The sequence below is a fragment of the Oncorhynchus mykiss genome, chromosome 4, assembly GCF_057628025.1.
Source record: "Oncorhynchus mykiss isolate SJ-2025 chromosome 4, ASM5762802v1, whole genome shotgun sequence".
Classification (NCBI taxonomy): domain Eukaryota; kingdom Metazoa; phylum Chordata; class Actinopteri; order Salmoniformes; family Salmonidae; genus Oncorhynchus; species Oncorhynchus mykiss.
The window spans coordinates 32,585,097-32,610,699 of NC_143025.1; the positions used below are offsets into that span (position 1 = coordinate 32,585,097).

The window sequence follows — 25,603 nt, forward strand, 5'->3', positions numbered from 1 at the left end:
ACTGTTTGTTAACCAAACCCGTATGTCCAAAATTTTATGCATTACAGGTGAATTACAGGAGAAGGTGATTCACTCAATCCAGTCCCTGAGGAGAATAGACGGGAAGCAGCCCGTTGGGTGGGGCCATACCAAGTACTCCTGGTGACAGCCTTCGCTGTGAGAATAGCTAAAATAGCTACCTGGATTCATATAACACACTGCGGGAGGGTAAGACACACTGACACTGTCAAAAAATCAGTGTTCGAGAGGAGAACTGGAATTAACAGAATTCCGGGAGCCATCTCTCGAACTAAGACTTCCTTTTCCCATCATTGCATCCCTGTGTTTGTTCCTAAAAGTGGAGGTGTGTCTGGCCTCTGGCTGCTGATGTGTTTTCCGGGAAAGGGTGGGGCTTTTCAGGGTAACCTGACCCATAGTTTAGACAATGAGGATTTTATATTAACCCTTTTATGACTAGGGGGCGATATTTATATTTTTGGATAAAAAACGTTCCCGTTTTAAACAAGATATTTTGTCACGAAAAGATGCTTGACTATGCATATAATTGACAGCTTTGGATAGAAAACACTCTGACGTTTCCAAAACTGCAAAGATATTGTCTGTGAGTGCAACAGAACTGATGTTACAGGCGAAACCCAGATACAAATCCAATCAGGAAGTGCCACATTTTTTTAAACCGCCTCATGCCAATGACCTTATATGGCTGTGAATGAACTACGAATGAGCTTACGTTTTCTACGTATTCCCCAAGGTGTCTACAGCGTTGTGACGTCTTTTTACGCAACTCTGTTGAAGAATAGCCGTAAGGGACCACATTTAGCAAGTGGTCACATGATGTCTCCTGCAGAAAATTTTGCAGAAAATACTGAAGTAGCCATTTTTCCAACTGCTTCTTATGAGGAACCAATTGCCTCGACGGATATATTATCAAATATATATGTTTAAAACACCTTGAGGATTGATTCTAAACAACGTTTGCCATGTTTCTGTCGATATTATGGAAAAAAGTTTGGCGTTGTAGTGATAGCATTTTCCGGTCGATTTCTCAGCCAAGCATGATGAACAAACGGGAGCTATTTTGCCTACAAAAATAACATTTTGGGAAAAAAGGAACATTTGCTATCTAACTGGGAGTCTCCTGAGTGAAAACATCCGAAGTTCTTCAAAGGTAAATTATTTAATTTGATTGCTTTTCTTATTTTCGTGAAAATGTTGCCTTTTGCCAGCAGAGCCTAGCATAGCATTATGCCATGATAAACTTACACAAATGCTTGTCTAGCGTTGGCTGTAACGCATATTTTGAAAATATGAGATGACAGTGTGATTAACAAAATGCGATATACTGCCAAGACATTACAAAGGAAGGACTGTGTTATTTGTGGCCATACTAGGCCTGCATTTGCCTTGGAAAAGGGGGAAGGATGGAGGTGTATACTGGAAAGTTTTTACCATGTTAAACTCAACTCCACCCTTTGTAAGACTCTGTCTCTAGTGTTTCCGGGAGTCCCTCCTCAAAAGACTCCATGGGGTGTTAAGGCGTACGGAGGTAACTACAGTTGCATCACTGGTACAGGTAGGGGTTTTGACTATGGGCGGTTGCCTGCAGCAGATTGTAGTAATAACGTAACCATTAATGCCACCTGGCCAGTGAAAGGCTTGAATCAAATTAAGGGTGTTGCTGATGTATAGTGGATGTGTGGCCCAAACAGGCATTTAACACCTGTCCTTAGAGGTAACTGGCAGGGTACGTGTGCTTTAGCCAGTCTGATAATACCACTAACCATTATTGAAGTTACAGCTAATCAGCTCCTGGGGTCTACTAGAAAAGCACCTAATGTTCACCCGTACTACAGATATAAGTGTGATGCACCTTGGTCTGAGGTAATGCATAATATACATTTCAACCTACTAGGTGTGCCAGTAGGTGTTTCTTAGGAATTATAGGCCCTAAACAGGAATGATGGTTTATGACCAATTCTTGGCCCTGCTATTGGGGATGCCAAACAGACCTCATGGATAAATATACTATAATCAACAACGTTTTGTTAACTATACCCGCTCTGCCCTTACTGGTATGGCTGAGCAATTGGAGACTACTACCAGGACCGCCAGGCTGAATAGATTAGCTTTAGATATGAGCCTGGCCAGTCAGAAAGGGGTTTGCAAAATGTTTGGTGAACAATGTTGTACATTTATACCTAATAATACTAGTCCTGATGGGAGCATATCAAAAGCATTGGTTGGGTTGGAAAAGCTCTCGGCAGAAATGAAGGGCGTGGCTGGGGTGGAGGAGTCTGGCTGGATGTCTTGGATGGTGGTGTGGCTTGGTGAGTATGCATCACTGGTGGTTACTGGATTTCTGACCCTAATTCTTGTATTTTTATTATTGATGTGTTGTGCTGCTTGCATCATACCTTGTTTGAAGAAGTCTGTTACAGATGTGGTACAGGCTTCAGGTATGATGCCCTTGCTTGATGCTCCTGAAGGAGATGCAGATACGGAATCTAACTTCCGGAGAAAGATGGGGCTAACTGAGGATGACCCCTGGTTTGCTGTGGGTGAGGTCGTTGAATGATAACTTCTTAAATACATAACGTGTACGATATAACTTGTCCTCTCTTATGTGAAGGTTTAGAGTCCCTGGGTGGCAAGGAGCCCACCTGGTACAGGATAGGAGTAGCTGAGAGGACCAGATGGTTTATAATAATGCTTTGCTTTGCTTTACTCTGTTTTCCATGACCAAAGTTGTATCCTATATCTAACATGTCAATAAACAATGAAGTTTTATCATATTTTTGGTAAGTGACACCGTTGTGGGTGTCAAGAGGGAGTCGAAAAGCATATATCATTTGTAGATTTTTTTTCTGTTTTTCTGTAAAAAAAAAAAAAAAAGAATAATAAACTTTTTATTATTTTCATGAAATGCTATTAACATATTACTATGTTGGGACCGCTGAAATAAAGGATAATGAGTGACACCCTTGTGGGGGTCAAAAGGGGGAATCAAAAACTCCAGTTTATATATACAGTGGGGCAAAAAAGTATTTAGTCAGCCACCAATTGTGCAAGTTCTCCCACTTAAAAAGATGAGAGAGGCCTGTAATTTATCATAGGTACACTTCAACTATGACAGACAAAATGAGAAGAAAAATCCAGAAAAATCACATTGTAGGATTTTTAATGAATTTATTTGAAAATTATGGTGGAAAATAAGTATTTTAGGTTAACAGTTTCAGGGCCATGGGCCTTTCTCATGATGGAAAAATACAGAATAACATGAAGACAGGAACTGTGCAATGAGTTGGGGGAGCACATTCAGAACGTAGTGTTGCGAGAACAAATGTTATTTTATTAGATAACAGGAGCCAGGTGCCTGATAACTGTATATTCTACACAACTACAACGACTGACCGTTGGAGCGCCCGGTGGATGGGATCAGCTCTGCGCCAACAATCAACGATAGGCTGGGTGAGTCTAAACCACGCCCAGTCTCTACTCTGCCAGGCCGGCTCGGAAGCAGGAACTACTTCTGTCATCAGAGTATATTATAATAATTTTGTCAGGAACAAGTCAGTTCTCTGTTTGTCCTGCGAGGTGGGACAGAGAGCCCGTATATACGAAAATTGCATTTACCACTTATTGCTTAGCTAATAAAAAATACATAGTATACAAATCGGTGACTCAATTTCATATTTATCCTGATACCAGATTCGAATTGACGCAACCCTAACACTTTCAACCAAGATTTCCCTATTCTTTTGTGCCTGACTGAACCTATATTTAATCTCCATTTCAGCTGTTTGTGTCGAATTTAGTTTTTCTGTGTCGATTAAGCTTTTATTAATGCCCAGGAAACAAATGATTCTATAGCAGCAGTGTTCCCTTTACTGAGCATTACCTTTGTCCCTCTCTGTGTCTGAAGTTCCCTGCTGAGATTCACACAGTGGATAAAAGCTGTGGCAGGCAGACAGGGGGTTTCACCGCAAGTGGCAGGCAGACAGGGGGTTTCAGAGAGGGCCGAAGGGCAGCTTGGAGGTCACTAAGAAATAACCTTCCTTCTTCTGCTTAAGTGAGCAGAGCGGGATCTGACTGTGAATGGCGATGGTACCATCGGAAATTAATTGGTGATTTGATTGCATTACATTGCAGTCATTCACATGGCAGCCTACAATCAACAGAGTAGCTCTCTGAACTATGCAAAGAATGAAGCTAAGCACTTAGTGTTTCCAGCACCAGGCTCCAACCAACCAAACCATGTGGGCAAAAATGCTGAAGTAAACATCCATATTCATGCAATATGTAATTTATTTCCACAGGGTTTATCTTCGCTTATTTCACATAGTGAAATACAAAAACAGATTTTCAGTCAGATTTGTAATTTAGTTACTAGTGTGCATCCATCCCTTTCAGAGAAAATGAAAAAGCTGACTTTTGTTCATCGGTTTGCCCCTGTCAGTGCTCATCTTTCACCCAACTCTTTCTGTGGCTACCTGTCTGTTCAAAGCAGGCTGTCCTTGACATCCACACTGACAGGCAAAGCGTAGGGGTAATGCTAGCGGCCATTGATGTTTACAAAAGAGAACAAAATGTTGCAAAGGGCAAAGTCAATCATCCAACTAAATATTTGAATAACTAAATGGATAGAGTGTGGAAATGTTCTGCTTAGCCAGAATGTACGAGCCCATAATCCATTTCTTTTACATAGAGGTGACAAGTTTTAAAGAGGAAAAATACAAATGTATTTGGTTAAAGCATATTCTAATCCATGTGTAATTCATCACTAATTTCTGCTAGCTTCACTGTACAGTATTTCCTGCCTAAATCTATTTGTGAATGTGGGGTAATTATTGTGAGCGAATTATAGAAAAACAATTGGTGTTCCACAAAATGCCTCCATTTTATTTTTATTTTGCTCCTAAATTAAAGGTTGTGAGGAGAATGTGTTTCAGGATGCAGCAATGGATGGTATCCAACACTGACATCTTCAGCGCTGGACTCTCCTCTCCAGACACCAGCTACAGTGGCTTGCGAAAGTATTCACCCCTCTTGACATTTTTCCTATTTTGTTGCCTTGCAATTTGGAATTAAAATGTATTTTGTTGGGGATTTGTACCATTTGATTTACACAATATGCCTACCACTGAAAATGCTAAATGTTTTTTATTGTGAAACAAACAAGAAATAAGACAAAAAAACAGAACTTGAGCGTTCATAACTATTCACCCCACCAAAGTCAATACTTTGTAGAGCCACCTTTTGCAGCAATTACAGCTGCAAGACTCTTGGGGTATGTCTCTATAAGTTTGGCACAATTAGCCACTTGGATTTTTACTCATTTTTCAAGGCAAAACTGCTCTAACTCGTTCAAGTTGGATGGGCTCCGCTGGTGTACAGCAATCTTTAAGTCATACCATCGATTCTCAATTGGATTGAGGTCTGGGCTTTGACTTGACCATTCCAAGACATGTATATGATTCCCCTTAAACCACTCGGGTGTTGCTTTAGCAGTATGCTTAGGGTCATTTTCCGCTGGAAGGTGAACCTCCGTCCCAGTCTCAAATCTCTGGAAGACTGAAACAGAATTTCCCTGTATTTATCGCCATCCATCATTCCTTCAATTATGACCAGTTTCCCAGTCCCTGCCGATGAAAAACATCCCCACAGCATGATGCTGCCACCACCATGCTTCACTGTGGGGATGGTGGTCTCGGGGTGATGAGAGGTGTTGGGTTTGTGCCAGGCATAGCATATTCCTTGATTGCCAAAAAGCTACATTTTAGTCTCATCTGACCAGAGTACTTTCTTCCATATTTTGGGGGAGTCTCCCACATAGCTTTTGGCGAACTACAAACGTTTCTTTAAGCAATGGATTTTTTTCTGGCCACTCTTCTGTAAAGCCAGCTCTGTGGAGTGTAGGGCTTAAAGTAGTCCTATGGACAGATACTCCAATCTCCGCTGTGGAGCTTTGCAGCTGCTTCAGGATTATCTTTGGTCTCTTTGTTGCCTCTCTGATTAATGCCCTCCTTGCCTGGTCCCTGAGTTTTGGTGGGAGGCCCTCTCTTGGCAGGTTTGTTGTGGTTCCATATTCTTTCCATTTTTTAATAATGGATTTACTGGTGCTCTGTGGGATGTTCAAAGTTTCAGATATTTTTTTATAACCCAAACCCTGATATGTACATCTCCACAACTTTGTCCCTGACCTGTTTGGAGAGTACCTTGGTCTTCATGGTGTCGCTTGCTTGGTGGTGCCCCTTGCTTAGTGGTGTGACAGACTCTGGGGCCTTTCAGAGCAGGTGTATAAATACTGACATCATGTGACAGATCATGTGACACTTAGATTGCACACAGGTGGACTTTATTTCAAGTCTCCCACTGTTGCCGCCTGTTATAGACCCCCCTCAGCTCCCAGCTTTGCCCTGGACACCATATGTTAATTGATTGCCCCCCCATCTATCTTCAGAGATAATTCTGTTAGTTGACCTAAACTGGGATATGCTTAATTAACCTATTGTGACTCCCAAACCCGCATGTGGGAGCGTAATCATCGCCTGAAACGAATTACCATAATGCAACGGACATAAATATCCCTAGAAAATATTCCTATTCATGAAAATCACAAATGGAATATATTGAGACACAGCTTAGCCTTTTGTTAATCACCCTGTCATCTCAGATTTTCAAAATATGCTTTATAGCCAACGCTAGACAAGCATTTGTGTAAATTTATCGATAGCCTAGCATAGCATTATGCATTGCTAGCAGCAGGCAACCTTGTCACGGAAATCAGAAAAGCAATCAAATTAAATTGTTTACCTCTGATGAACTTCGGATGTTTTCACTCACGAGACTCCCATGTAGATAGCCAAAGTTAATTTTTTCCCAAAATATTATTTTTGTAGGCGAAATAGCTACCATTGTTCTTTACGTTTGGCTGAGAAATCGCCCGGAAATTGCGGTCACTACAACGCGGAAAACTATTCCAAATTAGCTCCATAATATCGACAGAAACATGGCAAACGTTGTTTATAATCAATCCTCAAGGTGTTTTTCTAATATCTATTCGATAATATATACGTCGGGAAAATTAGTTTTTCGGTAGGACCAATTGGAGTAATGGCTATCTCTGTATTTTACGCGAGAATCTCTCTCGGAGCCACCATGTGACCATTTACGCAATGAGGCCACCTACGGCTATTCTTCAACAGAAATGTGTAAAACTATGTCACAATGCTGTAGACACCTTGGGGAATACGTAGAAAACGTAAGCTCGTTGATGGTACATTCACAGCTGAATAGGGAGTCATTGGAACGCAGCACTTTCAAAACCTGGGGCACTTCCGGACTGGATTTTTCTCAGGCTTTCGCCTGCAACATCAGTTCTGTTGTACTCACAGACAATATCTTTACAGTTTTGGAAACGTTAGAGTGCTCCTAGAGTCGCAACAGGTTTTAACAATGTCTCAAGTCAGCTATGTTGCATAACACATATACCCACACAAGCCAACAGCAAATAATATTCCATCACATATGATATGGTAAGGGCTATAGTGTATAACACAGAACCTCAATTATATGCATATTCTAGCATCTTTTCCTGACAGAATATCCCATTTAAAACGGGAACGTTTTTTTTCTCCAAAAATGAAAATACTGCCCCCTAGTACCAAGAGGTTTTAACACCCCGGTAGTCCTACAATCTAAGCTAGATGCCCTCAATCTCACGTAAATTATCAAGGAATCCACCAGGTACAACCCTAAATATGTAAACATGGGCACCCGCATAGATATTATCTTGACCAAGTTGCCCTTCAAATACACCTCTGCTGTTTTCAATCAGGATCTCAACGATCACTGCCTCATTGCCTGCATCCGCTATGGGTCCCCGCGGTCGAACGACCAGCCCTCATCATTGTCAAATGCTCCCTAAAACACTTCTGCGAGCAGGCCTTTCTAATCGACCTGGCCCGGGTATCCTGGAAGGATGTTGACCTCATCCCATCAGTAGAGGATGCTTGTTTGTTCTTTAAAAGTAATTTCAGATATAGCCATTTGTTCACTCCAGACCTGAATGCCCTCGACCAGCACAAAAACATCCTGTGGCGGACTGCGCTTGCATCGAATGGTCCCCGTGAGACGCATATTTTCAGGGAAGTCAGGAACCAAAACACACAGTCAGTTAGGAAAGCAAAGGCTAGATTTTTCAAAGTTTTGGCACACTGTAAAGTCCATGGAGAAGAAGAGCACCTCCTCCTAGCTGCCCACTGCACTGAGGCTAGGAAACACTGTCACCACCAATAAATCCACGATAATCGAAAATATCAATAAGCATTTCTCAATGGCTGGCCATGGTTTCCTCCTGGCTACCCCAACCCTGATCAACTGCTCCGCAACCCTTGCAGCTACTTGCCCTGCAGCTACTTGCCCAAGCTTCTCCTTCGCCCAAATCCAGATAGCAGATGTTCTGAAAGAGCTACAAAACCTGGACCCGTACAAATCAGCTGGTCTAGACAATCTGGACCCTCTCTTTCTAAAATGATCCACCACCATTGTTGCAACCCCTATTACCAGTCTGTTCAATATCTCTATCGTATCGTCCGAGATTCCTAAAGATTGGAAAGCTGCCACGGTCATCCCCCTCTTCAAAGGGGGTGACACTCTAGACCCAAACTGTTACAGATCTACAGTTGAAGTCGGAAGTTTACATACACCTTAGCCAAATACATTTAACTTCTTGACCATACTTGAGACGCAGACGTCTCAAGTATGCCCCTGGAAATGCAAATGCGCTACGCTAAATGCTAAATGTACTCGTTACAACTCAATCTTTGATCAAAATTCACAAGCAGGGTATTGAATTAAAGCTACACTCGTTGTGAACCTAGCCAGCAAGTCAGATTTTTAAAATGCTTTTCGGCGAAAGCATCAGAAGCTATTATCTGATAGCATGCACCCCCCAAAATGCCAGCACGACACGTAAACAACAGATTTTGCGGTAGCCGGCGCTACCCAAAACGCAGAAATAAAATATAAAACATTCATTACCTTTGACGAGCTTCTTTCTTGGCACTCCTATATGCCCCATAAACATCACTATTGGGTCTTTTTTTCGTTTAAATCGGTCCATATATACCCAAAATAGCTTTGTATGGAAGCTGTGTCATTCAGAAAAAATCATAGTTTTTAAACGCTGCGTAATTTTTTAAAATTAAAAAAGTCGACGATAAACTTTCACAAAACACTTCGAAATCCTTTTGTAATCCAACTTTAGGTATTAGTAAACGTTTATAATCTATCAAAATGATTACAGGGCGATGTCTATTCAATAGGTCTTCACTTGCAAAAACAATGGCATCTGATATCTCCCTCAACTGCATCTGGGTGAAGACTGGGAAAATGGAGGTCAGACAGAAGGATTTTCCAACAATTAATTCAATTGAAAATTAGGACAATGGCGCCATCGTGCGGAATTTGTATGAATTGCAGGCAGATCACCATTAAATTCTGTTCTCTTTTAATAACTGGTGGAAGTGACTTATGGAAATTATTTTTAGCTTTCAGAGAGCAGTTTTTCTTGCGTTTTTCAATGAAACACACGATCTGTTATAGTCACAGCCGTGATTTAACCAGTTTTATAAACTTCAGAGTGTTTTCTATCCACACATACTAATCATATGCATATACTATATTCCTGGCATGAGTAGCAGGACGCTGAAAAGTTGCGCGATTTTTAACAGAATTTTCGAAAAAGGAGGGGGTAGAAGTAAGACAACATTTTTCACAATTCCTGATATTTAATCCTAGTAAATTCCCTGTCTTAGGGCAGTTAGGATTACCACTTTATTTTAAGAATGTGAAATGTCAGAATAATAGAAAAGAGAATGTTATTTCAGCTATATTTTTTTTTTGTCACATTCCCAGTGGGTCAGAAGTTTACATACAATTAGTATTTGGGAGCATTGCCTTCAAATTGTTTAACTTGGGTCAAACGTTTCAGGTAGCCTTCCACAAGCTTCCCACAAAATGTTGGGCCCATTCCTCCTGACAGAGCTGGTGTAACTGAGTAAGGTTTATAGGCCTCCTTGCTCGCAGACACTTTTTCAGTTCTGCCCACAAATTTTCTATAGGATTGAGGACAGGGTTTCGTGATAGCCACTCCAATACCTTGACTTTGTTGTCCTTAAGCCATTTTGCCACAACTTTGGAAGTATGCTTGGGGTCTTTGTTCATTTGGAAGACCCATTTGCGACCAAGCTTCAACTTCCTGACTGATGGTGTTTTTTGGCTTGCAAGCCTCCCCGTTTTTCCTCCAAACATAATGATGGTCATTATGGCCAAACAGTTCTATTTTTGTTTCATCAGACCAGAGGACATGTCTTCAAAAAGTACGATCTTTGTCCCCATGTACAGTTGCAAACAGTAGTCTGGCTTTTTATGGCTGTTTTGGAGCAGTGGCTTCTTCCTTGCTGAGATGCCTTTCAGGTTATGTCGATATAGGACTCGTTTTACTGTGGATATAGATATTTTTGTACCTGTTTCTGCCAGCATCTTTACAAGGCCTTTTGCTGTTGTTCTGGGATTGATTTGCATTTTTTGCATTCATCTCTAGGAGACAGAACGCATCTCCTTCCTGAGCGGTATGGGTGGTCCCCATTGTGTTTATACTTGCATACTATTGTTTGTACAGATGAAAGTGGTACCCTCAGGCATTTGGAAATTGCTCCCAAGGATGGACCAGACTTGTGGAGGTCTACAATTTCTTTATGAGGTCTTGGCTTATTTCTTTTGATTTTCCTATGATGTCAAGCAAAGAGGCACTGAGTTTGAAGGTAGGCCTTGAAATACATCCACAAGTACCCTTCCAATTGACTCAAATGCTGTCAATTAGCCTATGAGAAGCTTCTAAAGCCATGTTCTGTTCTGGAATTTTCTAAGCTGTTTAAAGGCACAGTCAACTTAGTGTATGTAAACTTCTGACCACTGGAATTGTGATACAGTGAATTATAAGTGAAATAATCTGTCTGTAAACAATTGTTGGAAATATTACTTGTGTCATGCCCAAAGTAAATGTCCTAACCGACTTGCCAAAACTATAGTTTGTTAACAAGACATTTGTGGAGTGGTTGAAAAACAAGTTTTAATGACTCCAACATAAGTGTTTGTAAACTTCTGACTTCAACTGTATATCCATCCTGTCCTGCCTTTCCAAAGTCTTCGAAAGCCAAGTTAACAAACAGATCAATTCACCATTGTGAATCACACAGTATCTCAATCCCACCGTACCTCAATCTGGTTTCCTAGCTGGTAATGGATGCACCTCAGCCACGCTCAAGGTACTAAACGATATCATAACCGCCATCGATAAGAGACAGTACTGTGCAGCCGTCTTCATCGACCTGGCCAAGGCTTTCGACTCTGTCAATCACCGTATTCTTGTCGGCAGACTCAACAGCCTTGGTCTCTCAAATGACTGCCTCACCTGGTTCAGCAACTACTTATCTGATAGAGTTCACTGTGTCAAATCAGAGGGCCTGTTGTCCTGTCCTCTGGCAGTCTCTATGGGGGTACCACAGGGTTCAATTCTTGGGCCGTCTCTTTTCTCTGTATATATCAACGATGTCGCTCTTGCTGTGGGTGATTCCTTGATCCACCTCTACGCAGCCAACACAATTCTGTATACATCTGGCCCGTCTTTGGACACTGTGTTAACAAACCTCCAACCAAGCTTCAATGCCATACAACACAACGCTAGTAAAATTAAATGCATGCACTTCAACCAATCGCTGCCCGCACCCGCCCTCCCAACTAGCATCACTTCTCTGGACAGTTCTGACATAGAATATGTGGACAACTGCACATATCTAGGTGTCTGGCTAGACTGTAAACTCTCCTTCCAGACTCATATTAAACATATCCAATCCAAAATTAAGTCTAGAATCTGCTACCTATTTCTCAACAAAGCCTCCTTCACTCACGCTGCCAAACATACCCTCGTAAAACTGACCATCCTACCGATCCTTGACTTCGGAGATGTCATTTCCAAAATAGCCTCCAACACTATACTCAGGAAACTGCAGTCTATCGCAGTGCCATCCGTTTTGTCTCTAAAGCCCCATATACCACCCACCACTGCGACCTGTATGCTCTCGTCGGCTGGCCCTCGCTACATATTCGTCGCCAGACCCATTGGCTTCAGGTCATCTGTAAGTCTCTTCTAGGTAAAGCTCCGCCTTATCTCAGCTCACTGGTCACCATAACAACACCCACCCGTAGCACGCACTCCAGCAGGTATATATATCTCACTGGTCATCCCCAAAGCCTATACCTCTTTGGCCGCCTTTTCTTCCAGTTCTCTGCTGCCAATGACTGGAACGAATTGCAAATATCGCTGAAGTTGGAGACATATCTCCCTCACTAACTTTAAGCATCAGATATCTGTGCAGTTTACCGATCGCTGCAACTGTACACAGCCCATCTGTAAATAGCCCATCCAACTACCTACCTCATCCCCATATTGTTTTATTTGCTTTTTTTGCTCTTTTACACACCAGTTTCTACCTGCACATCATCATCTGCAAATCTATCACTCGTGTTAATTTGCTAAATTGTAATTACTTCACTACTATGGCCTATTTATTGCCTTACCTCCTTACGCCATTTGCACACACTGTATATAGAATTTTTCTATTGTGTTATTGATTGTACATTTGTTTATTCCATGTGTGTCCATGTGTAATGTTATTCCATGTGTGTTGTTGTTTGTGTCATACTGCTTTGCTTTATCTTGGCCAGGTCGCAGTTGTAAATGAGAACTTGTTCTCAACCGGCCTACCTGGTTAGATAAAGGTGATACATTTAAAAAAAATATATATATATATATAACTAATTATGTGACTTCTGAAGGTAATTGGTGCACCAGATCTTATTTAGGGGCTTCATAGCAAAGGGGGTGAATATATATGCACCACCACTTTTCCGTTATATATTTTTTTAAACAAGTTATTTTTTTCATTTCCCTTCACCAATTTGCACTACTTTGTGCATGTCCATTACATGAAATTGAAATAAAAATCAATTTAAATTACAGGTTGTAATGCAACAAAATAGGAAAAACGCTAAGGGGGGTGAATACTTTTGCAAGGCACTGTATCCCTGGCACTTTGCTGCATTTTAATTCTCACAGCTGACATCTGCCACACTCCCCGTTTGTAAACCATGAGGACTATTCTGGAGATACAGAGAATGTGATAGGGCAATAAATATAACAGCTTGACTTTTTGTTGAACACAGCGTCCACAGTGCTAAGTGTTTGAATGCTGTGACGATCGTGCTGCATATTTCAATCTTTAAATAACTTTGTGTAGGAACAGCTGTATAGAGTGTTAGGGATGATACAGTACAGGTTTCTGCTCCTGTTAGGATACCTTAGATCATATGTATGCCTAATCTTACTGTAAGTCACTGAAAGAAAGTAAGAAAGAGAAGTGGAGGGGGGTGAAATATTTATTTTACCTTTTATTTAACTAGGCAAGTCAGTTAAGAACAAATTCTTATTTTCAATGATGGCCTAGGAACAGTGGGTTAACTGCCTTGTTCAGGCGCAGAACGGCAGATTTGTACCTTGTCAGCTCGGGGATTTGAACTTGCAACCTTTCAGTTACTAGTTCAACACTAACCACTAGGCTAGAATGAGATAATTGTATTCAGCAGGAATTTATTTATAATTCAAGGCCTTTCAATGCTAGCATGTGCACCTGAGGATTGATGTCGTCAGAGAGAAGTATAGCACGATTCCAGTCTCTTATAATTATTTCTATACATTAAAACGTTTCAGTCTCCCTAAGACTTTTCAGAAACTTGTGAAACAGTATGCAGTATTCAATACAATACCATATGCATAACTGTGTGGCTCAGATTATGTCACTAAATCTTCTGCATTGTGCCAATGCTACCGCTATTGAGTTTTTGTGGAAAATAACAATGCCTGGAGCTATATGCAGGTATTCCAGGGAGGCAGCACATCTCTGATTTACATCAATTCTTGGAAATTGTGTAAGGTGTCTATCAAACAGTCACCCATGAGCTGTGGGCACCCATCACATCACACGCTATCTGTCACCCAGATTGCTTATCTGCAGGAGCAAAATTCTCTCTAGCCACCAAAAATTATTTAAAAATGAAAAAGTAGCAGTAAAATCAATTCAAACCAACTAAAGTAAAGCTACTGAACATGTATAGCTGTGGATTTATTGATAGAAAATGCAGACAATGTTGTAAAGGAACTGATAAGTAACAGTTTCCCGTAGATTCATGTCTGGAACAGAGTGACAGAGAAAAAACATTCACCTTTTCGATAGTCTGCCAATGTCTGAGCTTGCCTTGACTTGTGATAAAGAGCATTTACCTCATCTAGCTCATCAATTATAAGAAAATATTAGGGTCATATAAGGGCATAAATGATATGGCTATTGCTTAGATGTGTAGACTAATTGCTTTAAAATTCTCCACTTGGGATGAACAGTTAATTAAGTATTGTTCACTTTGAAAACTGCAAAAAACAAAGAACTAGTAATGTTGGTGCCAAAAAGGCAGGCTAGAGTAGCTGTGAATCCCTGTCTATCTTATTCTGTCTCTCTGAGGGATTGGAGCTTGCATCATGATGTTGCCACCGCCGGTTTCCTCATAACCAATTGGAAGACACAATGGGTGTAAACAGTTTACAATCATAATAAGATGTTCATGTTGGGCAAACAGACAGACACACAGGTTTAAGGAACTGATAATGAGAACAGACCATTTATCTAAAAGCAGGCATCGTCTCCCACAGATTATCAATAACTTTTGCCAAACATGCAGAACTGCTGGTAATAAGTTTTGATACTTTCCCCCCATGTGTGTGGATTTGTGCTGAGTATTTTTAATAATCACGTGGGGGCTGAGGTAGGGGTAAATTGATTAGGGATACATTCAGTCTCAAACAGCAAGAGACACGGCTTGCCTCGTTTCTCTGTGCATTTGTAAAGCGGAGAGAGAGAAAGAAGAGAGAGAGAGAAACAACTGAATTTCCCCTGATGGGGGAGAAAAATGTATTGTATTATTTCCAAACTGTCAGCAGTTAAATATAATGCTATAAAACAAAATACAGCCACTGCAACAGCAGGAAGTAAATGCATCATGGGTAGCATAGTGGGTGGTAATAATTTTGTAGAAGCGGAACTCATACATTGAAATTCAGTGCATGAATGAAACAGCCCCAGATTATAGTTTGATCACATATATTATCCCGCTCTCTCTCCATCCCTTCCATATTGCAGTCGCCCACTCCCACCAGAGTGACTCAGAAGCCAGGTGCCATTGCACTTATTCATCCCACTGGTTTATGCTTCAGCGTGGGGTAAACTTGTGTTATTCAAACACGTCCATAGGACATAATTTACTATGGCCCAGTGAACCTAGAGAAAGGCCAACGTGTTTAAATTCAGTTTCTTCGCTTGCCACCACTACAAGGTACATATAGTAGGGGTTGCCAGACCTGCCATAATTGGTACAGCAACCTCTGGCCCTCTCTCATTTTCATACATACTTCAGGGATGAAGCGATTGCTCTAAATATGGAAGCTAGGTCACGTTGCGTTGCCGTGCAGGGGGTTTGTATGTGTGTATGTGGTAAATCTGGTGTGTGCAAAGAGAGCGAGGGTGTGTGGCTTCCCTCCCATCTGCTGCTGTTCAGTCCTGTTGGCCCTTGGGAATACACTGGTTCTGGGCAGGAGGCAGGGAGTGTCAGGAAGGAAATATGATTTAAATACTAGCAGTGAAATGGGCAATATCACATTAGAAGCATACAGTATATGTTTCCATGCCCTTAAGACACAAGGGTTCACTCTGCCCAAGCTTTGATGTATTCTGGAGAATTGTTTATTGTTGTATTTTCCTCCCCTGACATGGGCATTAATATCATGCTACCCATTGCCTTGTTTCTCTGCTCGTGACTCAGCGTGAGGAAGAATCATGTTCCCAGGTCTGTTTTGTTATTCCAGGTCAACTGGAGAAAATAGCTGGTGAATTATGTCAAAGCTTCCTGTGATGGATGAGGATTTGGTCCCATTTGAAAGACAGAGAAAAAAAATCAATGTGCTTGATCATTTGCAGAGTGACTGAGGATGAAGTCTCATCAGCAGAGTGGACAGACCTGTCTGAAGTGAGCACAGTGTCGTAAGGTGCCGGGAAGAGATTAGGATTACCTATGAATCTCATCTCAAGTTTTATGTGAGCCTGAGGAGGGCCAATCAAGATGGTTTAAGAGGTTTACACACTCCACCAGCCTCATGGATCTATCTATAAGCATAACTTGGAACTGTCATATATACAATGCAAATGTCCTCACTTGATGGATTTCCCATGTGGCTGAAACAATGGCACTGTTTGGAAAGGATCCTTCCTTTCTTTCGCCTTCCTCCATTCCTTACTTCACTTCTTCCTTTCCATCCTTCCATCCTTTATTTTTTTTATGTCTTTGTGCAATCACTGATCTGTAGCTTGAGTGATGTGTCCAATCTTTTTTTGTCGGAATACTAAAATTCTTAACCACAATGTAAGTAACCTAATTTATGTCCCTCTAACTGCCCTAAGTGCCTCTGCTGATCCCACAGCTATTGTATGCAGCAATCATTGGTTCATAGTCACGAGGTCTGTTAGCACTGCGGTGGTGTGCCCTAGTACTAGTAACTCTCCGTATCTGGATAATATGTGTGAAATGCTCGATAATGTATGTGAAATCAACAGATAGGTATATTTTTGGGGGTGATTTCAATATTGACTGGCTTTCATCAAACTGCCCACTCAAGAAAAAGCTTCAAACTATAACAACTGCCTGCAACCTGGTTCAGGTAGTCAGTCAATCTACCACGGTTGTTACAAACAGCACAGGAATTAAATTATCAACATGTATTGATCACATCTTTACAAATGCTGGAAAAATTGCTTTAAAGCAGTAACCAAATCCATCGGATGTATTGATCACAATATACACTCAGCAAAAAAAGAAACATTCCTTTTTCAGGACCATGTCTTTCAAAGATTATTCCTAAAAATCCAAATAACTTCACAGATCTTCATTGTAAAGTGCTTAAACACTATTTCCCATGCTTGTTCAATGAATCATAAACAATTAATGAACATGCACCTGTGGAACAGTTGTTAAGACTAACAGTTTACAGACGGTAGGCAATTAAGGTCACAGTTATGAAAACTTTGGACAATAAAAAGTCCTTTCTACTGACTCTGAAAAACACCAAAAAGATGCCCAGGGTCCCTGCTCATCTGTGTGAATGTGCCTTAGGCATGCTGCAAGGAGGCATGGGGACTGCAGATGTGGCCAGGGCAATAAATTGCAATGTCCGTACTGTGAGACGCCTAAAACACAGGGAGACATGATGGACAGCTGATGTTCCTCGCAGTGGCAGACCACGTGTAACAACACCTGCACAGGATCGGTACATCCGAACATCACACCTGCGGGACAGGTACCGGACGGCAACAACAACTGCCCGAGTTACACTAGGAATGCACAATCCCTCCATCGGTGCTCAGACTGTCCGCAATAGGCTGAGAGAGGCTGGACTGAGGGCTTGTTGGGCAGGTCCTCACCAGACATCACCGGCAACAATGTTGCCTATGGACACAAACCCACCATCACTGGACCAAACAGGACTGGCAAAAAGTGCTCTTCATTGACGAGTCACGGTTTTGTCTCACCAGCGGTGATGGTCAGATTTGCATTTATCGTCAAAGGAATGAGCGTTACACAGAGGCCTGTACTCTGGAGCGGGATCGATTTGGAGGTGGAGGGCCCTCATGGTCTGGGGCTGTGTGTCACAGCATCATCGGACTGAGCTTGTTGTCATTACAGGAAATCTCAATGCTGTGCGTTACAGGGAAGACATCCTCCTCCCTCATGTGGTACCCTTCCTGCAGGCTCATCCTGACATGACCTTCCATCATGACAATGCCACCAGCCATAGTGTTCGTTCTATGCATGATTTCCTGCAATACAGTCATTGTTCTGCTATGGCCAGCGAAGAGCCCAGATCTCAATCCCATTGAGCACGTCTGGGACCTGTTGGATCGGAGGGTGAGGGCTAGGGCCATTCCCCCCCCAGAAATGTCTGTGAACTTGCATTTGCTTTGGTGGAAGAGTGGGGTAATATCTCACAGCAAGAACTGGTATATCTGGAGCAGTCCATGAGGAGGAGATGCACTGCAGTACTTAATGCAGCTGGTGGACACACTGTTACTTTTGATTTTGACCCCCCCTTTGTTCAGGGACACATTATTCCATTTCTGTTAGTCACATGTCTCTGGAACTTGTTCAGTTCATGTATCAGTTGTTGAATCTTGTTATGTTCATAGAAATATTTACATATTATTATTTATTTATGTTAATTTTGCTGAAAATAAACAAAGTTGACAGTGGGAGGACGTTTCATCTTTTGCTGAGTTTAGTAACCATATCCACTGGCATGTATTCATGGATGCCAAGTGAAGCCAGGCTTCCCAAAAACATTTACCAATAAAAAAATGTCTCTATTTAATAATTTTCCTTCAATTCGCAAGATGCTGAATGTATCTCACAGGAGAAAGCATCCGAGCAAGCAAATTAGTGCCCCTCTGTCTCTCTACGTGTAGGCCATCCATTTGATGCTGTCTGGTCTAATCAAGTATGACATGTTGCCACCCGTAGCATTGAAAGCAAGAAAAGCCAGCGAGCATGGAATAGCCTTCATTTCTCAGAACAAGAATAGACTGATTAGTTTCAGAAGAAAGTTATTTGTTTCTGGCAATTTTGAGCCTGTAATCAAAGCCACAAATGCTGATGCTCCAGATACTAAGCAAGTCTAAAGAAGGCCAGTTTTGTTGCTTATTTAATCAGAAAAACAGTTTTCAGCTAACATAATTGCAAAAGGGTTTTGTAATGATCAATTAGCCTTTTAAAATGATGATCTTGGATTATGTCACGCTCTGACCTTAGAGAGCCTTTTTATGTCTCTATTTGGTTAGGTCAGGGTGTGATTTGGGTGGGCATTCTATGTTCTGTTTTCTATGTTTTGGTATTTCTATGTTTTGGCCGGGTAGGGTTCTCAATCAGGGACAGCTGTCTACCGCATGGGTGGTCTCTGATTGGGAATCATATTTAGTCAGCCTTTTCCCTGTTGTCATTGTGGGAAGTTGTCTTTGTTAGGGGTACTATAGCCCTTGTAAGCTTCACGATCGCGTTTGTTATTTATTGTTTTGTTGGCGACATTTGACAAAATAAAAGAGAATATATGCTCACAACACTGCACCTTGGTCTTCCTTGAACGACGGCCGTGACAGATTAGCTAACACAAAGTGCCATTAGAGTACAGGAGTGATGGTTGTGGGTAATGGGCCTCTATACGCCTATGTAGATATTCCATTTCCAGCTACAATAGTAATTTACAACATTAACAATGTCTACACTGTATTTGATGTTATTTTAATGGACAAAAATATGTTTTTCTTTAAAAAACAAGGACATTTCTAAGTGACCCTAAACCTTTGAACGGTAGTGTAACTAGATGTAGGTGGCATTGTTAATTAGCTAACATTTCCCATGAATGGAAGTTATCACAACATATTGGTTGTATAATATGTGTGGTGGGCTTGGCTTCCCCAGCCATATCTAGGAAAACCAACGTTTCAAAGGCTGGTTCTAATATAGTGTACTGTATAAGAGTTCATACAATCAGTTTTGTGGTATTATTCTTATGTTGATGATGTAAAGAATATTTGTCAGTCTGTGGCGTGTAATGAGGAACAACCAGACACTGCACTTGACACATTTATGAAATTGCTTATTCTAGTTACTAATAAGCATTTACCCATTAAGAAAATTACTGTAAAAACTGTTCAATCCCCATGGATTGATGAAGAATTTGAAAATTGTTTGGCAAAAGATACAGTATGGCAAATAAGTCTGGCACCACAACCGATTCGCAAAAGTACTGTTAATTGAGAAATATGACTAAACTAAATAAAAAGAAGGTGAAACTATACTATTGTAATGACGTTGCCCTGTTGGGTGAGGTTTATGACCCCCCCATAAATAACTTTCCCCCTTTTCTCTTCAGTCTACAGAATGGACTCTTGGATAGCCCTGTGTTACCAGTATGATAACAGAAAGTATGGTAACATCAAAAGGTTGGGGAATGGAACATGGAATATTTCCCTTTCCCAACCAGTTGAAAGTGTCCGTTGGTACTTAAAGAATATGATGTCAGATCAGTTGTTGTCTGGGACATTATATCTGATGACAGGACGACATAAATTGTATCTTGGAAAGTCTACACATTCTAGTCATCAGATTCACATGGAAGTGTTGTGCAATTTAAATGTTTAAATATGAAACTATTTGTGAGAAGATTAAATGTGATTTTCATTCATTATAAATTAAATAATTGTTTTCATAAGTAAACTTATGCTCACTCAGTGGCCACACCCAAGTGAACAGTCATTGGTTGGAGAGCAATGAAACACACCTTTATCTTCCTCAGTACAAAAGCCCCCGTGACCCAATTCACGTTAGACTAAGCAAACCTCGGGGTGAGCTGTGGTTGCGAAAGGTTGAACGACTGACTACTCTATCTAAAGAAATTTACATGAGTCTAGATCACGTGGAGGTGATGATCACCACGCTGGAATGGTGAATTTCGACTAGAACAGCCAGAATACAGCACGAGCTGATTATGGCAACTTGGTATGAACTTTGAACTATTATTCACTAAAGGAGATGTGATACATCCTGGACGTCAAGTTCTCAGCTGCAGCCGTAAATGTACGTAGCCTAGGAAAGGACAGACAATCTCTTAAGAACTACAGGGTATTTCAATGTATGCGCTCTACAACACTACAACCAGAAAGATTCTTCAAAGGACAATGGAGATCTGTGCTGGGCAAACCAGTCTTCCATCTTCGACCCATCTATCGAAGCGCAGCTCAGAGTAAATATATATCTTGCATTTTCCTTTTCCGAATGGGCGGTTATTAGAATGCATAAGATTCTGTATTTGCGGTAGCATAGCTTCTAAACGTCCGATAGAGACCCAATCCCTTTGTCCCTCCGTCTTCCCGCACTCTTTCATTCAAACCCAACCCACTTCCTTTGTGTAACCAACCATCATATCTGATTAGCCCACTAGGGGCTTTTCATGACCTGATTAGTAATCGATGAATGATCTATCCTGTGTATATATATGTAATTCTGTGTGATTATTTAGGTATTTGGTAAATAATTAAAGCAATTTGTGTATTGCTGATTGAACTTGTTAGCCAGTGTCACGATCGTCATAATGAGCGGACTAAGGCGCATCGTGTGTAGAGTTCCACATCTCTATTTCGGTGAAACTTCAAAACAATAAACCAACAACGAAACATGAAAGTAGTGGTGCACAAACACAAAACAATATCCCACAACTCAGGTGGGAACAATGGAGAATTTAAATATGATCCCCAATTAGAGGCAACGATAATCAGCTTCCTCTAATTGGGAACCATACCAAGCACACCAACATAGAAATAGGTTAACTAGAACACCCCCCTAGTCACGCTCTGACCTAAACACCATAGAGACCCGAGGGCTCTCTATGATCAGGGCGTGACAGCCAGGGTTCATGCAGATAAACAAGTACTTTACGACAATCAGAATGAGACTGATCGAGGGGACTATTAATAATTGACTGCAATTGATATAAACGATCTTCAGATCTTTAAGAGTGGATTCGGCAGATAGCTCTATATAAATCTAATTATTCCACTGTGCCCCAGGTTATTAATGGTTTAATTGTTGCATGGTTTAATTCAATCATGTAATTAATTAAACGTTCGGTAATCAATTTGATAAAATAGCATGTCATATAATTTAATCATATTAAGAGACACAGCACTATGAAACAAAGATAAATTACATAAAGATTAATAGTAAAAAGCTTTGGAGAACCTTAAATGAAATTGTGGGTAAAAAGGCAAACTCAGCTCCATCATTCATTGAATCAGATGGCTCATTAATCAATCACAAAAGTACTTTAAATATTTTTACATTGGCAAGATTAGCAAACGTAGGCATGACATGCTAGCTACAAACGCTGACAACACATTCAAGTATATCTGACCAAATTATGAAAGACAAGTGTTGTAATTTTGATTGACGTAAAGTGAGTATGGAAGAGCTGAACAAATGATGGAAAATTACTGAGGATAATAGTGGACGATATTGCCACTGCTATTTGCCAAATATTCAATTTAAGCCTACCTTGAAAGTGTGTGCCCTCAGGCCTGGTTGGGAAGCAAAAGTCATTCCCCTACTTAAGAATAGTAAAGCCCCCTTTACTGGCTCAAATAGCCAACCAATTAGCCTGTAACCAACCTTTAGGAAAAAATGGTATTTGACCAGATACAATGCTGTTTTACAGTAAACAAATTGACAACAGAATTTCAGCACTCTAATGGGGAAGGACATTCAACAACAACAGCACTTACACAAATCACTGATGATTGGCTGAGAGCAATTGATGATTAAACAATTGTGGGGAGTGTTTTGTTAGGATTCAGTGCAGCTTTTGACATTATCGATCATGGTCTGCTGCTAGAAAATCTTATGTGTTATGGCTTTACACCCCCTGCTATATTGTGGATAAAGAGTTAACTGTCTAAGAGAATACAGAGGGTGTTCTTTAATGGAAACCACTCAACCATAATCCAGGTAAAATCAGGAATTCCCCAGGGCAGCTGAATCTACCTGATTCCTGATTCTACCTGGATTATGTTCCCTTGCTTTTTCAATCTTTACTAACGACATGTCTATGTATGCAGATGACTAAACACTATAAACGTCAGCTACTACAGCGACTGAAATGACTGCAAATGTGATTAGCGTGACGTTGTAAGTAACAATACAATTTCCCAGGATATAGACATGTTTTATATGGGCAGAAAGCTAAATTCTTGTTAATCTAACTGCACTGTCCAATTCACAGTAAAATCTATGCTATTGTTTGAGGAGTGCACAGTTATGTACTTGAAAATGTATCAATTGACCAATTAGGCACACCTGGGCAGACTTGATATAACATTTTCAACAGTAAAGCCTCAAATTTGCAACATACACTGCTGCCATCTATTGGCCAAAATCTAAATTGTGCCTAGACTCCTAAGTGATATAATGGCCTTTCTCTTGCATTTCAAAGATTATGAAATAAATTAGATGGATTATACTAATAATAGTATTATCTTTTACCAGATCTAATGTGTTATATTCTCCTACATTAATTTCACATTTCCACACACTTCAAAATGTTTCCTTTCAAATGGTATCAAAAATAAATTGAAAAAAAGGATCCGATCCTTAAGAGGACCAAAAGATTGACAGCTGTGCCATGTAGATTGCAAAATAGTTTGGAAAATATTTCGATGTACCAATTCCATGGCACATGGTTTATGAATTGACACGCAATTTCATGTTCCACCTGAACGTGAAATAAGAGTGTGCTCCTAATCTCAGTTTGTTACCTGTATAAAAGACACCTGGGAGCCAGAAATCTTTCTGATTGAGAGGGGGTCAAATACTTCTTTCCCTCATTAAAATGCAAATCAATTTATAACATTTTTGACATGCGTTTTTTCTGGATTTTTGTTGTTGTTATTCTGTCTCTCAATGTTCAAATAAACCTACCATTAAAATTATAGACTGATAATTTCTTTGTCAGTGGGCAAACGTACAAAATCAGCAGGGGATCAAATACTTTTTCCCTCACTGTACATGGTGTATGTTATTACAGCATAATCAAAGTGAGGACAATCGGCAATCTGCTGTATACTTATGGCCTATTGTAACCTGGAGTCACACCTTTCCAGTACTCCTCACTTGTAATCTCCTCACAAAAGCTGCCATCCACCCATGATGGGCTATTAGCAGGACAATAGACTCTTAAACCTTTATAAAAGGATAGCTTGACTAGGACTGGAAAAAAATCCCCCAACTTGCAATGTATTAAGTACTCTAAAGTTTTACATTTCTAACTCTTAACCTAATGCAACCGCAAAATGTCGGATACAGCATAATAAACATAATAAACATAAACATCTGTATTTTGAAAGAGTATTTTTGTTATTATTTTATTAACGAAAGCATAAAGATGTTGAAGAAATATTGTACGGTATGTACAATATTTCTTTAACATCTTTATGCTTTCGTTAATAAAATAATAACAAAAATACTCTTTCAAAATACAGATGTTTATTTCAACTATCAGCAGGACAATAGACCTGCAGAGTTTAGGGATTAAAAAAATATTAATGGATCCATAACAAATTACTATGGGAATAAATATCACCGAATGACATAGTATGGGGACTGGTGTTGATAAATCAGTCAGATTTTATTTAGAAATGTTAGGATTATTTTGCTCTTCACTATCACAATATTAAAAACGTTCAAATGCATTCATGAATTAAATCGCTTTAGCCGACATGTTGCCGTTCATCTGATGAAGGTGCACGTGGGCTTATTTATATAATGAATATGAATTCAGAGGGCAGAAACGATTAAATATTAAAGCATTAAACATCTCACTAAAGGTGTCAGTCATACAAAAATTATACTTAAATCCGAACTAGTAAGAATGTCTCACCCCATGTTCAAGAATGGCCTTTTCCCTTTGTTCAGATTACAACCGCTTACTTTTGGTTATTTGAAAAGGAAACAATTTAAAAAATATCGTACATTTTTATACAAACCATAGAAAATTGGTTCCAATTTCAGTTTTATCCACCAGAAAAGACAATAATATAAATAATACAACAAATATTGTGGTTAAACTCAACTATAATAATTGGTTAAAACTTTACTTTTTTTTTTTATTATTGAAAAATTATCTTTGTAAATTATATCATAAATAGGACTGGTGGAGTTATGTCATACATGCAGTAAACACAAATATATGGAAATGTCTGCTCTACCCAAAATTACAACCAACTAATTGCAGCATTGCACCGTACCCAAACTGGACATGTGTGTGCGCATGATCGTGCTCAAATTGATTTTGTCCCCCCACACCAAACACGATCATGACATGCAGGGTGAAATGTCAAGACAAACTCTGAACCAATTACATAAATTTGGGGACAGGTCGAAAAGCATTAAACATTTATGGAAATGTAGCTAGCTAGCTTGCAGTTGCTAGTTAATGTGTCCTATTTAGCTAGCTTGTTATTCCTAGCTAATTTGTCCTGGGACATAAATGTTGAGTTGTTATTTTACCTGAAATGCACAAAGTCCTCTACTCAAAATGTGTCCACACATAAAACGGTCAACCGAATCGTTTCTAGTCATCTCTCCTCCTTCCAGGCTTTTTCTTCTTTGGACTAATATGGTGATTGGCATCAAACTTTCGCAGGTGTATTACCACGACAGACCGACCGAAGTTCATCTTTCAATCACACACATGGATATAACTAATGAGGAGATGGCAAGTGGGTATCTGCTTCTATAAACCAATGAGGAGATGGGAGAGGCAGGACTTGCACCGCGTTCAGCG

At 40.3% G+C, this 25,603-nt stretch overlaps 1 protein-coding gene across 1 annotated transcript in view; it reads left to right on the forward strand.

The window, feature by feature from the left end:
* The first annotated feature begins 1,036 nt into the window (after window positions 1–1,036).
* LOC110521701 (regulator of G protein signaling 21) overlaps window positions 1,037–25,603 on the forward strand; it is a 61,466-nt gene continuing 36,899 nt past the window's right edge. The window contains exon 1 of the mRNA XM_090231875.1: window positions 1,037–1,168. The gene's annotated coding sequence lies outside the window, so the exon portion shown is untranslated. The remainder of the gene's footprint in view (window positions 1,169–25,603) is intronic.